The 5362-nt window shown below is 51.8% G+C and overlaps 1 pseudogene; it reads left to right on the top strand.

Annotated features, from left to right (window-relative positions):
- Window positions 1–592: 592 nt before the first annotated feature.
- On the top strand, window positions 593–3187 carry LOC100392121 (protein strawberry notch homolog 2 pseudogene; annotated as a pseudogene).
- The last annotated feature ends 2175 nt before the right edge of the window (window positions 3188–5362 follow it).

The raw sequence follows: 5362 nt of genomic DNA, 5'->3' as shown, positions 1-5362 counted from the left end.
TACAATGTATTCATACAATGGATTATTACTCAGCCTTAAAAATCAATGAAATTCTAACACATGCTACAACACAGATGAACTTTTAAAATGTTATTCTAAGTTTAAAAAGCCAAATATAAAAGAAATATTATATGATTTCACTTATATAAGGTACCTAGAATAGGTAAATTTATAGATAAAGAAAGTAGATTTTAGATTACTAGAGGCTGTAATAGGAAGGAAAGGAGATTTATCGCTTAATAGGCATAAACTTTCTGTTAGAGTGATGGAAATGTTTTGAAATAACTGTAGATAGTGTTGATAAATGTACAACATTGTGAATATAATTGACGACACTGAGTTGTTATACACTTAAAAAATAGTTAAAATGGCCCGAAACCCGGAAGTGAGCCGCGGCCGCTGCAAGGTTTGGAGAAACTGAGGCGCCGCGGCTCCGCGCGCCCGGCCGGACCCCGGCCGGACTCCGGCCGGAGATCATGATGCCACCGCCACCGCCACCACCACAGAGCGAGAAGCCCAGATAGACACCGTGGTTGCCCTGGGTCGCGGAGCCCCCCGCCCTCCGCCTGGCCGAGGACCACACCCCTGCCCGATGCTTGCAGTGGCGCCCGCCATGGACAGGGATTACCCGCAGCATGAATCCCCGCCGGCAGGCAGCCTCCTGTACAGCCCGCCATTCCCGCAGAGCGCCATGCTGCACTGCCCCTACTGGAACGCCTTGTTGCTGCCGCCATATCCCGCCTTCTCCAGAGAGAGCCGCCAGTTCATGAACTGTCCCTGGCCGGAGTGGTCCTTCCTCAGCAGCCAGCCCTGCCCAGACACCAGCTATGCCCCTACGGCCACTGCCTCCAGCTTGCCACCAAAGACCTGCGACTTTGCTCAGGACTCCCCTTGTTTTGAGGACTTCTCCAACATCTCCATCTTCTCCTTGTCCGTGGACTCCCTGTCGGACATCGCGGACACGCCTGAGTTCCTGTTGACCAACAGCCTCACCCAGGTGTCCACCACCTAGCATGAGAACCCTGCCTCCTCCACCCATAATAAGCTGTTCCCGCTCAGCAGGCTATTTCCAGCTTTCAAGGACTTTCTGCCCTCCCACAGCATCCCACTTCTTGTCAGCTACCAGGAGCAGACTGGGCATAGCCAGCCAGAGGAGGAGGACGAGGCTGAGGAGGAGGAGGCGGAGGAGCCGGGGCACACGGAGACCTATGCCGACTACGTGCCGTCGAAGTCCAAGATCGGGAAGCTGCACCCAGACCGCGAGGTGGAGACCAGCACACTGTCCAGCGTCCGCCCCCAGACATCACCTACACCCTGGCCCTGCCCTCCGACAGTGGGGCCCTGTCTGCCCTGCAACTAGAGGCCATCACCTACGCCTGCCGGCAACACGAGGTCCTGCTCCCCAGCAGGCAGCACGTGGGCTTCCTCATCGGCGATGGGGCAGGCATGGGCAAGGGCCGGACGGTGGCCGGAATCATCCTGGAGAACCACCTGCGGGGCTGGAAGAAGGCACTGTGGTTCAGCGTCTCCAATGACCTCAAGTACAACGTAGAGCGTGACCTGCGGGACATCGAGGCCCTGGGCATCGCAGTGCACGCGCCCAGCAAGATCAAGGCGTCCTCTTCGACACCTACTCTGCCCTGATCGGGGAGAGCCAGGATGGTGGCCAGCACCGCACACGCCTCCGGCAGATCCTGGACTGGTGTGGGGAGGCCTTCGAGGGCGTCATTGTGTTCAACGAATGTCGCAAAGCCAAGAACGCCGGTCCTACCAAGATGGGCAAGGCTGTGCTGGACCAGCTGCCCCTGGCCGGAGTGGTCTACGCCAGTGCCACAGGTGCCTCTGAGCCTCGGAACATGATCTACATGAGCTGCCTAGGGATTTGGGGAGAGGGCACACCCTTCCGGAACTTTGCGGAGTTCCTGCAGGCTGTGGAGAAGAGGGGCATCGGCCATGGAGATCGTGGCCATGGACATGAAGGTCAGCGGCATGTACATCGCACGCCAGCTCAGCTTCTGTGTCTTCACCTTCCGCATCGAGGAGATCCTGCTGACCCCAGCCTTTGAGCTTGTCTACAGCCGTGCTGCCCCGCTGTGGGCCGAGGCCCTGAGCGTGTTCCAGTAAGACGCCGACTGGATCGGCCTGGAGTAGCGCAAGTTCCTCTGGGGCCAGTTCTGGTCGGCGCACCAGCGCTTCTTCAAGTACCTGTGCATCGCTGCCAAGGTGCGGCGGCTGGTGGAGCTGGCCCGCGAGGAGCTGGCCTGGGACAAGTGCGTGGTCATCGGGCTGCAGTTCACGGGCGAGGCGCTCACGCGGGAGCTGCTGGGGGAGAACCACCGGCACCTCAACTGCTTCGTCTCGGCCGTTGAAGGTGTGTTCCTGTCACTAATTCAGAAGCACTTTCTGTCCACCAAGAGAAAGCGGGACAGAGGAGCAGGGAGCAAGCGGAAGCGGTGACCTCGGGGACGCGCGGCCAAGGCCCCCAGGCTGGCGTGTGAGGTGGCAAACCTCATCTGCACCAGCTACAACAGCAGCACAGAGTCTGACGCCGGCCTGGACAGCGACTTCAACTTCTCCCCCAAGTCCCTGGTGGATGATGACGTGGTCATCGTGGATGCCATCAGGCTCCTGTGCCTCCCGCCGAGGGACCCTCATGGCCCTGGGGTCTTGGATCGTGTGGAGCGGCTGAAGCAGGATCTGCTGGACAAAGGGCGGCGACTGGGCCGGGAACTGCCAATCAACACCCTGGACAAGCTCATTGACCAGCTGGGCGGCCCCCAGCGGTGGCAGAGATGACTGGCAGTGCCAGGGCCCTCTGGGCCTCTCCTCCCAAGTGGGAAGGGGCTCTGGGTGTCTACTCTGGGACTGCACACCCACCTACAAGGGCTTAGTGGGCCCAAACCCCGGGTATCCATGAAACTGGGTGGTCCCAAGACCCAGGTGCTCAGGGCCCCAGTCTCGGGGGCTCTGTGGGGCAGACCCCCGCTAATGTATGCAATTTCCCCTCTCCCAGCCCCTCTCTGACCCCTAAGTTATTGCCTGCTCACCTCTCCCAGGCCCTGGGCCCTGCCTGCGGTTTCTATGTATTTATATCAAGTTCTCATGTACTTATGTAAAGGACTTTTAAAAATATATGCGCCTTTTGCCTACTTAAAAATAAAAAAATATAAAAAATTTATGTTATATATTTTACCACAATTAAAAAATTGCATAGTGTGATCCTTCCGCATTATTATTTTCTGAAAATATTTGATTTCTCTCATTTGTTTCTTCACATAAAATTTCGAATCAGCTTTTCTAAATCTACAGATGATTTTGTTGGGATTTGGATAGGAATTACATCAGACTTACAGATTAATTAGGGCAGAACTGACACTTTTACTATGAAGATAAACACAATATGTTTGTCCATTTATTTAGGTATTCTTTGATTTGTTTCATTTATATTTTGTAGTTTTCACTGAACAGAATCTGAGAAAGCTTTGTTAGAATATATACTTCAGCTATTTCCTTTTTGGGATTTTTAGTAACTGTAAATGATATGGTGCTTTAAATTTTGGTTTCCAATTTTCCACTGCTAGTATGTACAGAGATGACTGGTTTTCATATGTTGACTTTGCATCTTTCAACTGAGTTTTTAAAGACTCTTTGGAATTTTCTATGCAAGAGGCTAAACCAGGGAAGGCATTGATCTTCCTCTTGTTCTCTTTATCCTCCATAGAATAGCTTGTGGATAGAGGGTCAGGTGGACCAGCCCAGATGTGAGGGTCTAGGGAGTCATCTCACTGAAGAGGAGCCCCACACAAAAGGCTCGGGCAGTTTTGTGACCCCTGGGGGCTGAGAGTAGGGGTAGGGGAAGCCTAAGAGTAGAAGAGCACTGAGTTCTGAGTCAGAGGAGAGCAAGTATCTTTCAGGTCACCCCTCCCCTAGGAAGAAGGTCTGGTTCAAAGTGCCTGAGGATGCCTCCGCAGCTGACCTCCGGCTATGGCCACTTAGGCTGGGAATAAGGATGTGAATGACAGCATGGCTGGCAGGAGGCCTGAGTCCTGGACTGCAGCTCCCTGCAGAGCCTGCCATGCCCTGGCTGGTCTCCCTAGTCTGATGTGGGCATGGAAGGGCCCCCTTGTCTGTTGTGCAGTGCCTCGTGATTGCCCACCTGGGGGCAGAGAAATGACACAGAGTTCTGGCCTTGCCTCTTCCACTCAGCCCCTGGACTTTTTTAGGACTGAAGTGAGAAACATGAGCTATTTTATCATGGACTGGAATGGGTTAGAGTTTGAGGGGCTCTGTCAAGGGCTGGGTAATTAGTTAGATCACAGGGGACCAAAGACCCACACTGTGATCACAGTCACTCTACATAGGATGATGAGACCCACCTGGAGCACGGGGTCACGGTATGAGCCCTGCATCTCAATACAGTGTCAACCGAACCAGGAAAGATATCTTCTAGACTATCTGGCTCTATTTAGAGAGTTAGGAGCTTTTTAAAAACGTTTTTATATGAACCTTTTTTGCTTGGCCTGAGGCAAATGAGCTCTGACCAGTAAGATGCAGCTGTTATGCATGTCTCCCAGGGCTGAAGCGATGTCATGAAAATCAGATTCATACGGGAGAAGTATAATCCCAGAGGGCACACGTGGTCCCTCTGCTTGGAAATAAAGAGTCTGTAATGTCAGGGCACCCCAAGTAGGACATTTATTAATGAAATGGTCAAGTTAACAGGGTTTTGAGTGGAGCCTTTTATCATGAGGCCTCTCGTCCTGGGTTTTTTAGTTTCATCTAAATAATTTAGGCTCAGGTTTTAGAGGAACTCCCTGAGGCAGTCAGTTTCACAGTTTTGTTTGTTTGCGACAGCAGTTTATCAGCCTTGGGGCTGTAGATGACATTTGGAGGTATTCTGTGTGGCAGCTGAGACTGTGTCTCAGGGTCAGGGTTGCAGGCGTTGGCATAGGTTCAGCAATCTCTCTGAACCCACAGCACTCACTGCTGCTGGGAGAGGCAGTGTAGCAAGGTTCTTTGGTTTTTGCTTGTTTTGGAGGCTTAGGAATGAGGAGAAACCTTTTCAGAGCATGTAGTTTGACACAACAAAGATTATGAACGTATTTTCCTCTCCCCTGTATCTTTCTGGGAGTTGGGGTTTTATGTTTCCTTTGGTGTCGGTTGTTGCTGTCATTAGCGTGTCTTCTTAAATCAAAATTTTGTTTTCTTTAAAATTATTTTTTAATTTAGATTTTTTTGTTTGGAAGAATTTTCAGAGGGACAAAGTGTTCTCACAGGAAGATATTCCTACATAACTTAGGTAGGAAAGCACACAATGTTTATTGGCCAGCACAGAGGTTTTACTTCTTAAAAATTTTTTAAT

Source organism: Callithrix jacchus, chromosome 1, assembly GCF_049354715.1.
Source record: "Callithrix jacchus isolate 240 chromosome 1, calJac240_pri, whole genome shotgun sequence".
In the NCBI taxonomy this organism is placed as follows: domain Eukaryota; kingdom Metazoa; phylum Chordata; class Mammalia; order Primates; family Cebidae; genus Callithrix; species Callithrix jacchus.
The sequence above is the reverse complement of the archived record's forward strand: the minus strand, read 5'-3'. Positions and strand labels throughout refer to the sequence as shown.